The following is a 13097-nucleotide window of genomic DNA, read 5'->3' on the forward strand; positions in this document are numbered from 1 at the left end:
GTTTGAGTCTTAATACTGATTTAAGTCTTAATACTGTAGACCAGGCGTGTCCAACCCAAGACAGCTATATATATACATATATATGTATATATATATATATATATATATATATATATATATATATATATATAGAGTCACTTTGCATGCAGTCGACCTCTGGCCAAATTTATTTAGCCCAATGCGGCCCCCTGGCCAAATTTATTTAGCCCAATGCGGCCCCCTGTCTTGGTTATATATATATATATATATATATATATATATATATATATATATATATATATATATATATATATATATATATATATATATATATATATATATATATATATACATATAGCTGGCGTGTCCAAACCAAGACAGCTATATATATATATAAAAAAAATTAAAAAATAAAAAATATATATATTTATATATATATATATATATACATATAGCTGTCGTGTCCAAACCAAGACAGCTATATATATATATATTTAAAAAAAAAAAAAAAAAAAAAAATATATATATATATGTATATATATATATATATATATATATATGTGTATATATATATATATATATATATATATATATATATATATATATATATATATATATATATATATATATATATATATATATATATATATATATATGTATGTATGTATGTATATATATATATGTGTATATATATATATATATATATATATATATATATATATATATATATATATATATATATATATATAGTTAATTTATAGTACTATAAAATAATACTACAATATAGTACTACAGTATAATATTACAATATAGTATTATAATACAATAATACCATATAGTACTACAAACTAATACTACAATTTAGTACTACAATATAATACTACAATATATTATTACAATACAATAGCTATATATAGTACTATAACAGGGGTCGGCAACCTTTACCACTCAAAGAGCCATTTTGGCAAGTTTCACAAATTAAAGAAAGTAATGGGAGCCACAAAAAAATTTTAAAATTTAAAATGAATAACACCGCATACAAAGCTTAAACGCTTTGTGCTATGTTAACCAGGGGTCTCCGACACACGCACCGGCACGCACTTTAACGTGGAAATTTGATGCTAGTGCAGCCCGGTTGATGTGTGGGGGGGATTTGGTGGTAGCGGGGGTGTATATTGTAGACCGGAAGAGTTAGGGTAGCATGGGATTCTGGGTAATGGTTGTGTTGTGTTTATGTTGTGTTACGGTGGGATGTTCTCCAGAAATGTGTTTTTCATTCTTTTTTGGTGTAGGTTCACAGTGTGGCGCATATTTGTAATGTAACAATGTTAAAGTTGTTTGATACGGCTACCGTCAGTGTAAGCTGTGTGGCTGATGAGTAAGTATGCTTTGCTGTCTCCTGTGTGCGCAGGTAATAACAACATGCAACATGTGGCTGGACTGGCACGCTGTATGTAAGTGCTATAGAGGGCAATTACTGCAGTGCAATTGGGGCATGCCCTTAATTTAATAATTAGAGTGTAAATAGTATTCTTTTTTCCCTGGGAGAAATCTATGAGGGACACTGAGATCCATAAAACTCCTGGGGAAATCGGGGTGGTCAGTATGTATGTAGCTGAGCCGCATCAGAGTGGTCAAGGAGCCGCATGCGGCTCCGGAGCCGCGGGTTGCCGACCCCTGTACTATAATATAGTACCACAATATAATACTACCATATAGTACTACAATATAATACTACAATGTAGTACTATACTATAATACTACAATATAGTACTACAATATGGTACTGTAATATAATACTACAATATGGTACTACAATATAGTATTACAATACAATACTACCATATAGTACTATAATATAGGTCTGTGATATAGTACTGCAATATAAAACTACCATATAGTACTGTAATATAATACCACAATATAGTACTACCACATAGTAATACCATATAGTACTGAAATATAGTACTGCAATTTAATTGTACCCTAAAGTACTATTATATAATACTACAATACAGTGCTACAATACAGTACTACATGTTTGTAGTGCTACAATACAGCAGTACAAATATTATAGTACTACAATATAATGCTACTTATAGTACTACGTTATTATAGCACTACAATATAGTACTACAATATAGTGTAACATTACAGTACCATATTATTGTAGTCCATCCATCGATCCATTTTCTACCGCTTGTCCCTTTTGGGGTCGCGGGGGGTGCTGGAGCCTATCTCAGCTGCATTTGGGCGGAAGGCGGGTGCTACAACAAAATACTACAATCATTATAGTACTACAATATAATTCTACTTATCGTACTACAATTTAAATGCTACTTGTAGCACTATAAGGTAGTACTATATTATTATAGTGCTACAATATTGTACAAAAATGTTGTGCGACAATACAGTACTACAATGATTATAGTACTACATTATAGTACTAGTTATTATAGTGCTACAATATAGTACAAAAATTTAGTGCGACAATACAGTACTACAATGATTACAGTACTACATTATAGTACTACTTTATTATAGTGCTACAATATAGTACAAAAATTTAGTGCGACAATACAGTACTACAATGATTATAGTACTACATTATAGTACTAGATTATTATAGTGCTACAATATAGTACCACAATATAGTGCGACAATACAATACTACAATGATTATAGTACTACAATATAGTACTACAATCCAGTACTACAATATAGTGCGAGTATACAGTACTACATTATTATAGTATTACAATATACCGACTAGAGTCTAGTCGGTAGTATTAAAAGCACATTCAAAGTAGTTTAATATCTCTGGTTTAATTCACAGATGTTTTAGTCTTCTTCTGCGACAATAAATAATCTGGAAAAGACCCAAAATGTAACTTTCAGAGTATTTGAAGTGTAAAATGTAACTTTCAGAGTATTTGAAGTGTAAAATGTAACTTTCAGAGTATTTGAAGTGTAAAATGTAACTTTCAGAGTATTTGAAGTGTAAAATGTAACTTTCAGAGTATGTCAAATGTAACTTTCAGAGTATGTAAAATGTAACTTAGAGAGTATGTCAAATGTAACTTAGAGAGTATGTCAAATGTAACTTAGAGAGTATATTAAATGTAACTTAGAGAGTATGTCAAATGTAATTTAGAGAGTATGTCAAATGTAACTTAGAGAGTATGTCAAATGTAACTTAGAGAGTATATCAAATGTAACTTAGAGAGTATATCAAATGTAACTTAGAGAGTATATCAAATGTAACTTAGAGAGTATATTAAATGTAACTTAGAGAGTATGTCAAATGTAACTTAGAGAGTATGTCAAATGTAACTTTGAGAGTATGTCAAATGTAACTTTGAGAGTATGTCAAATGTAACTTAGAGAGTGTGTCAAATGTAATTTGGAGAGTATGTCAAATGTAACTTTGAGAGTATGTAAAATGTAACTTAGAGAGTATGTCAAATGTAACTTAGAGAGTGTATCAAATGTAATTTAGAGAGCATGTCAAATGTAACTTTGAGAGTATGTCAAATGTAACTTAGAGAGTATGTCAAATGTAACTTTGAGAGTATGTCAAATGTAACTTAGAGAGTATGTCAAATGTAACTTAGAGAGTATGTCAAATGTAACTTTGAGAGTATGTCAAATGCAATTTTGAGAGTATGTCAAATGTAATTTAGAGAGTATGTCAAATGTAACTTAGAGAGTATGTCAAAGGTAACTTTGAGAGTATGTCAAATGTAATTTAGAGAGTATGTCAAATGTAATTTAGAGAGTATATCAAATGTAACTTTGAGAGTATATCAAATGTAATTTAGAGAGTATATCAAATGTAACTTAGAGAGTGTGTCAAATGTAATTTAGAGAGTATGTCAAATGTAACTTAGAGAGTATATTAAATGTAACTTAGAAAGTATATTAAATGTAACTTAGAGAGTATGTCAAATGTAATTTAGAGAGTATGTGAAATGTAACTTAGAGAGTATGTCAAATGTAACTTAGAGAGTATATCAAATGTAACTTAGAGAGTGTGTCAAATGTAATTTAGAGAGTATATCAAGTGTAATTTAGAGAGTATGTCAAATGTAATTCAGAGAGTGTGTCAAATTTAACTTAGAGAGTGTGTCAAATGTAATTTAGAGAGTATATCAAGTGTAATTTAGAGAGTATGTCAAATGTAATTTAGAGAGTATATCAAGTGTAATTTAGAGAGTATATCAAGTGTAATTTAGAGAGTATGTCAAATGTAATTTAGAGAGTGTGTGAAGTGTAAAGGGCTGAGGGAGGACCACAGTGGAACATACCAACTCCACGGGGGTGTTGTCTCTTACTAATGTCGCGTTATTCGTCATATCCCGTCACAAATAGTTCGTTGTTGTCTCCTATGGTTTATTAAGTATATTTAAATTGTGTAAATGTGTACTTTTTGTTGTAACGGACGCCGGTGTCACTACAGGGGAGAGGAGCTTGTCGACACTCCCCCCCGCCCCCCCCGCGGCGAGGAGGAGGAGGAGGAGGCGGACATTGTTGCAGCAGAGAGCGAGTAAGTAAGCAGCAGTTTGTTGCTGTGCTGCTCGCAGTCTTGCTGGAACTTTCCTTCCTCTCCGTCAACATGTCCTAACTTGGGAAGAGCCTCTGCTGGGCAGGTAGGAAACATTCTATTACATGACGTCGTCGTCGTCGTTGTTGTTGTTGTTGTTGTAGTTGTTGTTGTACCTCCCAACTTGACTACACTTACTTTGCGACACTTTTGTTGGGCTTTTACGACAAAAGTCGTCGTGATAAATACTGCCCTTCATCATTGGAGGGGCGAAAGTGAAGAATGACTTAGTGAGTGTGTGTAAGTTGTATGTGTGCTAAGTTGTGTGTGTGTGTAAGTTGTATGTGTGCTAAGTTGTGTACGTGTGCTAATTTGTGTGTGTGTGTAAGTTGTATGTGTGCTAAGTTGTGTGTGTGTGTAAGTTGTATGTGTGCTAAGTTGTGTGTGTGTGTAAGTTGTATGTGTGCTAAGTTGTGTGTGTGTGTAAGTTGTATGTGTGCTAAGTTGTGTGTGTGTGTAAGTTGTATGTGTGCTAAGTGGTGTGTGTGTGTAAGTTGTATGTGTGCTAAGTTGCGTGTGTGTGCTAAGTTGTATGTGTGCTAAGTTGTGTGTGTGTGTGTAAGTTGTATGTGTGCTAAGTTGTGTGTGTGTGTGTAAGTTGTATGTGTGCTAATTTGTGTGTGTGTGTAAGTTGTGTGTGTGCTAAGTTGTGTGTGTGTGTAAGTTTTATGTGTGCTAATTTGTGTGTGTGTGTAAGTTGTATGTGTGCTAAGTTGTGTGTGTGTGTAAGTTGTATGTGTGCTAAGTTGTGTGTGTGTGTAAGTTGTATGTGTGCTAAGTTGTGTGTGTGTGTGTAAGTTGTATGTGTGCTAAGTTGTGTATGTGTGCTAATTTGTGTGTGTGTGTAAGTTGTATGTGTGCTAAGTTGTGTGTGTGTGTGTAAGTTGTATGTGTGCTAAGTTGTGTGTGTGTGTGTAAGTTGTATGTGTGCTAAGTTGTGTGTGTGTGTAAGTTGTATGTGTGCTAAGTGGTGTGTGTGTGTAAGTTGTATGTGTGCTAATTTTTGTGTGTGTGTGTAAGTTGTATGGGTGCTAAGTTGTGTGTGTGTGTAAGTTGTATGTGTGCTAAGTTGTGTGTGTGTGTGTAAGTTGTATGTGTGCTAAGTTGTGTATGTGTGCTAATTTGTGTGTGTGTGTAAGTTGTATTTGTGCTAATTTGTGTGGGTGTGTAAGTTGTATGTGTGCTAAGTTGTGTGTGTGTGTGTGTAAGTTGTATGTGTGCTAAGTTGTGTGTGTGTATAAGTTGTATGTGTGCTAATTTGTGTGTGTGTGTGTGTAAGTTGTATGTGTGCTAAGTTGTGTGTGTGTGCAAGTTGTATGTGTGCTAATTTGTGTATGTGTGCTAAGTTGTGTGTTTGTGTAAGTTGTATGTGTGCTCATTTGTGTGTGTGTGTGTAAGTTGTATGTGTGCTAAGTTGTGTGTGTGTGTAAGTTGTATGTGTGCTAAGTTGTGTGTGTGTGTGTAAGTTGTATGTGTGCTAAGTTGTGTGTGTGTGTGTGTGTAAGTTGTATGCATGGCTGACCTGTTGCTGCATGTGGAGTCTGTGCAGAAATACCCTACTTTCACCCATCACACTATTATGTGCGTGACACACACACACACACCCTCACACACACACACACACACACAAACTATTTTGTGCGTGACACACACACACATCACACTATTATGAGCGTGACACACACACATCACACTATTATGTGCGTGACACACACACACACTATAATGTGCATGACACACACACACACATCACACTATTATGTGCATGACACACACACACACACCTCGCACTATTATGTGCATCACACATACGCACGCACACACACACACATTTATACACGCACACACACGCATTCAAACATACACACACAAACATACATGCACACACACACAGACACACTATAATGTGCTTGACACACACACACGTCACAATATTATGTGCATGACACACACACGCACACACACACTTGCATTCATACACGCACACACACGCACACACATTCATACCTACATACACACATGCACACACATACATTCATAGACACACACATTCATACATACACACACACATACATACACATTTTTATATATATACACACACACGCCATCATACACACACACACACACACACACACACACACATTCATACACACACACACACGCCATCATACATACACACATACATACATACATACATACCAGTGTTTCCCATAAACTGCCAAGATACCTGTGGCGGTGGGGGCGTGGCTATGGGCGTGGTCACCATGACATCATCGAGTAATTTGCATAAAAAGGCTCAAAAAATGTATACTTACTAATTAATAATAACAGTTTTGTTTTAAACGTCCATCCATTTTACAATATAATTACAACACTTTATGTACATATTTATATACAGATTTGAACAACAAGTTATTCACTGAAATATATTTATTAATTGTGGTTCTTACAAAAAATATATCTTATAAAAATATAAAAGCTAAAATGTCTCTTAAAGCTCTGCCCCTTTAATTAGTGCATACTAAATCACACTATTATGTGCATGACACACACACACACACTTGCACACACATTCATACATTCACACACACACATTCATACATGCACACACACACACACGCATTCATACATACACACACAAACATACATACATACACACACACACACATATATACACACATACACACATATTCATAAATACACACACATATACATACATACACGTATATACACACACACATATACACACACACATACATACATACATACACGCGCGCACACACATACACACATAATTCATACACACATGCATACACACATACATTCACACATATACGTACACACACATATACACACTTTCCACAAACATATACACTTATACATACATACATACATACACCCATACATACACACATACATACACACATACAAACATACATACATACATACACACATACATACATACACATACACACATACATACATACACACATACATACATACATACATACATACACACATACACACATACATACACACATACATACATACACACATACATACACACATACATACACACATACATACATACATACATACATACACACATACATACACACACACATACATACATACATACATACATACATACATACACACACACACACACACTAGGGTTGTCTCAATACCAACATTTTGGTACCGGTACCAAAATGTTTTTCGATACTTTCCTAAATAAAGGTGACCACAAAAAATGTCATAATTGTCTTTATTGTAACAAAACATCTTAGTATACATGAAACATATGTTTATTATTGTCATTTAGTCCTTAAATAAAATAGTGAACATACTAGACAACTTGTCTTTTACTAGTAAGTAAACAAACAAAGACTCCTAATTAGTCTGCTGACGTATGCAGTAACATATTGTGTCATTTATACACCTATTATTTTGTACACATTATGAGGGACAAACTGTAAAAATTGATTATTAATCTACTTGTTCATTTACTGTTAATATCTGCTTATTTTCTCTTTTAACATGTTCTATCTACACTTCTGTTCAAATGTAATAATCACTTATTCTTCTCTTCTTTGATACTTTACATTAGTTTTGGATGATACCACACATTTAGGTATCGATCCGATACCATGTCGTTACAGTATCATACATTGGTCTTATTCAAGGTCCTCATGTGTCCAGGGACGTATTTACTGACTTTATTAATATAATATGAATTAAAAATAAAAGGAAAAAAGATTTTGTGTCGATAAAAATATAAATATAATCTTAGTAGTATCGACTAGATATGTTCTTGTACTTGGTATCATTACAGTGGATGTTAGGTGTAGATCCACCCATGGCGTTTGTTTACATTGTGACGCCAATGAGCTATTGTATCCTCCTACGGTGTGTAGTGAAGCATGTTTAGCTATTCCTCGTCCTCCAGTGATAATGCTACTTGTAAGAAACTTACTTTATTTGTCGCCACGGAGACAAGGATTAGTGATTTAGAAGTAGATGGATGCGGATGCATGTTAGCCACTAGCTAGCTAGCCATGTCTTAAAGCAGCTCTTCCTGAGGGTGTTTCAGTGTTATAACTTCACCTTTATCTTGACTTTTTACACCAAAATGCGTCCTTCTCCCTTTTCTGTCTACACACTGTGTCTGCTTGTAAGTACTCTGTGTGTGTGCGCTGCCGAACATGCTCCTCTGCTCGTAAAACCAGCAATGTCATGACGAGACTACGACGACGACACACACACACACACACACACACACACACACACACACACACACACACACACACACACACACACACACACACACACACACACACACACACACACACGCGCACACACACACACACAGAGACTGTCATGAGACACAAGTGTTAACAAGGCTTATGAGATGCCCTGCAATCTCCGACCGCACATTGCATGTTAGCTTCCTCTGGTGACAACAACCATATGAGTCACTGCTCATTATGACTTATAAGTGAGCATTTAAATCAACAATGACAACACTGAGTTGTGTTTGAGTGGCAGTAGCTTGAAACAATAGTGAGGTTTTGTTTCTGTTGTCAGAGCAGCGAGGACACGGGCAAATTAACATGGCGACGAGTCACCTTAAGCTACTGTTGAAACTGATTTGCGAGGCTCAAATACAACGTGAAAGGTGACTTAATAAGTTTTGGCAACTATTGCTTCCAATGGAATACAACTTTTATTAAATGTACTAGCAATATTTGACCATTTTAACAGCAATTAAAGTGAACTACAGAATGATAATATGATATCGACTTGTTACAACCATAAAACTTCACGTAATATTTTCCAGAACTAAGCATGTTGCAGCGACATAGTCTAACTAACGCAGTAGTTCTCAAAACACCAAGTGACATCTCGGGGGAAAAAACTTGGCCCTCCAAGTACCGACATTAAAATACAGTAACAAAGCAGGCCTAAGTCTTCATTAAATACTAAACAGAGGTCCTTTTTGGACTGGACTCTCACTATTATGTTAGATCCACTATGGACTGGACTCTCACTATTATGTTAGATCCACTATGGACTGGACTCTCACACTATTATGTTAGATCCACTATGGACTGGACTCTCACTATTATGTTAGATCCACTATGGACTGGACTCTCACTATTATGTTAGATCCACTATGGACTGGACTCTCACTATTATGTTAGATCCACTATGGACTGGACTTTCACACTATTATGTTAGATCCACTTTGGACTGGACTCTCACACTATTATGTTAGATCCACTATGGACTGGACTCTCACTATTATGTTAGATCCACTATGGACTGGACTCTCACTATTACGTTAGATCCACTATGGACTGGACTCTCACTATTATGTTAGATCCACTATGGACTGGACTCTCACACTATTATGTTAGATCCACTATGGACTGGACTCTCACTATTATGTTAGATCCACTATGGACTGGACTGTCACACTATTATGTTAGATCCACTATGGACTGGACTCTCACACTATTATGTTAGATCCACTATGGACTGGACTCTCTCACTATTATGTTAGATCCACTATGGACTGGACTCTCACACTATTATGTTAGATCCACTATGGACTGGACTCTCACACTATTATGTTAGATCCACTATGGACTGGACTCTCACACTATTATGTTAGATACACTATGGACTGGACTCTCACTGTTATGTTAGATCCACTATGGACTGGACTTTCACACTATTATGTTAGATCCACTATGGACTGGACTCTCACACTATTATGTTAGATCCACTATGGACTGGACTTTCACACTATTATGTTAGATCCACTGTGGACTGGACTCTCACTATTATGTTAGATCCACTATGGACTGGACTCTCACTATTATGTTAGATCCACTATGGACTGGACTCTCTCTATTAAATTTTTTGTTGTTGTTGTCCTGTCTAGCTTCTCAGGCAAATCATATAGTTGATGTAGATGCCCATATAGGCTGTTCAGATGTACTTTACAAAAGAGAAGTGTAGGATACTTCTCTTGTTGCCTTATTTGTATTTGACCACTACTGTTTTCTGTTTATTTGTTACTGACTGTGGCAGGACACCTCTGCCTCTGTTTCACTTTATGTTGCTGGTAAATAATATGGTTGTAGTAGTAGGCTAAAGTTAAATTATTTAGTATGCACTAATTAAAGGGGCAGAGCTTTAAGAGACATTTTAGCTTTTATATTTTACAAGATATATTTTTTGTAAGAACCACAATTAATAAATATATTTCAGTGAATAACTTATTGTTCAAATCTGTATATATATATGTACATAAAGTGTTGTAATTATATTGTAAAATGGATGGATGGATGGATGGAAGGACTTTTAAAACAAAACTGTTATTATTAATTAGTAAGTATACATTTTTTGAGCCTTTTTAGAGAAAATCATATTGTAGTAAATTATGCAAATTACTTGATGGTGTCATGGTGACCACGCCCATAGCCACACCCCCACCGACACAGGTATCTTGGCAGTTTATGGGAAACACTGAACAATACACTTTAATCAATGTTGGGTTGTGACGTTGATTTGACCATTGAATTTTGGTCATTTCCCAACCTATATTCTACAACACAAATACAACGTTGAAACAACATGCTTTTTGACAATGTTTAATTAATGTCAGGTTGTGACGTTGTTTTGACCTTTAAAATTTGGTAATTTCCCAACCTATATTCTACAACACAAATACAACGTTGAAACAACCTTCTTTTTGACAACGTTTAATCAATGTCAGGTTCTGACGTTGATTTGACCATTGAATTTTGGTCATTCCCCAACCAAATATTCTACAACACAAATTCAACGTTGAAACAACATACTTTTTGAGGACGTTTAATCAATGTCAGGTTGTGACGTTGATTTAACCATTGAAATTTGGTCATTTTCCTAACCACTATTCTTCAACACAAACATAACGTTGAAACAACATGCTTTTTGACGATGTTTAATCAATGTCAGGTTGTGACGTTGATTTGACCGTTGAATTTTGGTCATTCTCCCAACCAAATATTCTACAACACAAATTCAACGTTGAAAAAACATACTTTTTGACAACGTTTAATCAATGTCAGGTTCTGACGTTGATTTGACCATTGAATTTTGGTCATTCCCCAACCAAATATTCTACAACACAAATTCAACGTTGAAACAACATACTTTTTGAGGACGTTTAATCAATGTCAGGTTGTGACGTTGATTTAACCATTGAAATTTGGTCATTTTCCTAACCACTATTCTTCAACACAAACATAACGTTGAAACAACATGCTTTTTGACGATGTTTAATCAATGTCAGGTTGTGACGTTGATTTGACCGTTGAATTTTGGTCATTCTCCCAACCAAATATTCTACAACACAAATTCAACGTTGAAAAAACATACTTTTTGACAACGTTTAATCAATGTCAGGTTCTGACGTTGATTTGACCATTGAATTTTGGTCATTCCCCAACCAAATATTCTACAACACAAATTCAACGTTGAAACAACATACTTTTTGAGGACGTTTAATCAATGTCAGGTTGTGACGTTGATTTAACCATTGAAATTTGGTCATTTTCCTAACCACTATTCTTCAACACAAACATAACGTTGAAACAACATGCTTTTTGACGATGTTTAATCAATGTCAGGTTGTGACGTTGATTTGACCGTTGAATTTTGGTCATTCTCCCAACCAAATATTCTACAACACAAATTCAACGTTGAAAAAACATACTTTTTGACAACGTTGATTCAATGTCAGGTTGTGACGTTGATTTAACCATTGAAATTTGGTCATTTTCCTAACCACTATTCTTCAACACAAATACAACGTTGAAACAACATACTTTTTGACAATGTTTAATTAATGTTGGGTTGTGACGTTGATTTGACCGTTGAATTTTGGTCATTTCCCAACCAAATATTCTACAACACAAATACAACGTTGAAACAACATACTTTTTGACAACGTTGATTCAATGTCAGGTTGTGACGTTGATTTGACCTTTAAAAATTTGGTAATTTCCCAACCAATATTCTACAACCCAAACATAACGTTGAAACAACATGCTTTTTGACGATGTTTAATCAATGTCAGGTTGTGACGTTGATTTGACCGTTTAATTTTGGTCATTCTCCCAACCAATATTCTACAACACAAATACAACGTTGAAACAACATACTTTTTGACGACGTTTAATCAATGTCAGGTTGTGACGTTGATTTAACCATTGAAATTTGGTCATTTTCCTAACCACTATTCTTCAACACAAACATAACGTTGAAACAACATGCTTTTTGACGATGTTTAATCAATGTCAGGTTGTGACGTTGATTTAACCATTGAAATTTGGTCATTTTCCTAACCACTATTCTTCAACACAAATACAACGTTGAAACAACATACTTTTTGACAATGTTTAATTAATGTTGGGTTGTGACGTTGATTTGACCATTGAATTTTGGTCATTTCCCAACC

The 13097-nt window shown here is 34.8% G+C and overlaps 1 protein-coding gene across 1 annotated transcript in view; it reads left to right on the plus strand.

Annotated features, from left to right (window-relative positions):
- The first annotated feature begins 4490 nt into the window (after positions 1–4490).
- LOC133657666 (protein FAM53B-like) overlaps positions 4491–13097 on the plus strand; it is a 101123-nt gene continuing 92516 nt past the window's right edge. Inside the window, exon 1 of the mRNA XM_062059275.1 lies at positions 4491–4628. The gene's annotated coding sequence lies outside the window, so the exon portion shown is untranslated. The remainder of the gene's footprint in view (positions 4629–13097) is intronic.

Source organism: Entelurus aequoreus, linkage group LG09 (genome assembly GCF_033978785.1).
Source record: "Entelurus aequoreus isolate RoL-2023_Sb linkage group LG09, RoL_Eaeq_v1.1, whole genome shotgun sequence".
NCBI lineage: Eukaryota > Metazoa > Chordata > Actinopteri > Syngnathiformes > Syngnathidae > Entelurus > Entelurus aequoreus.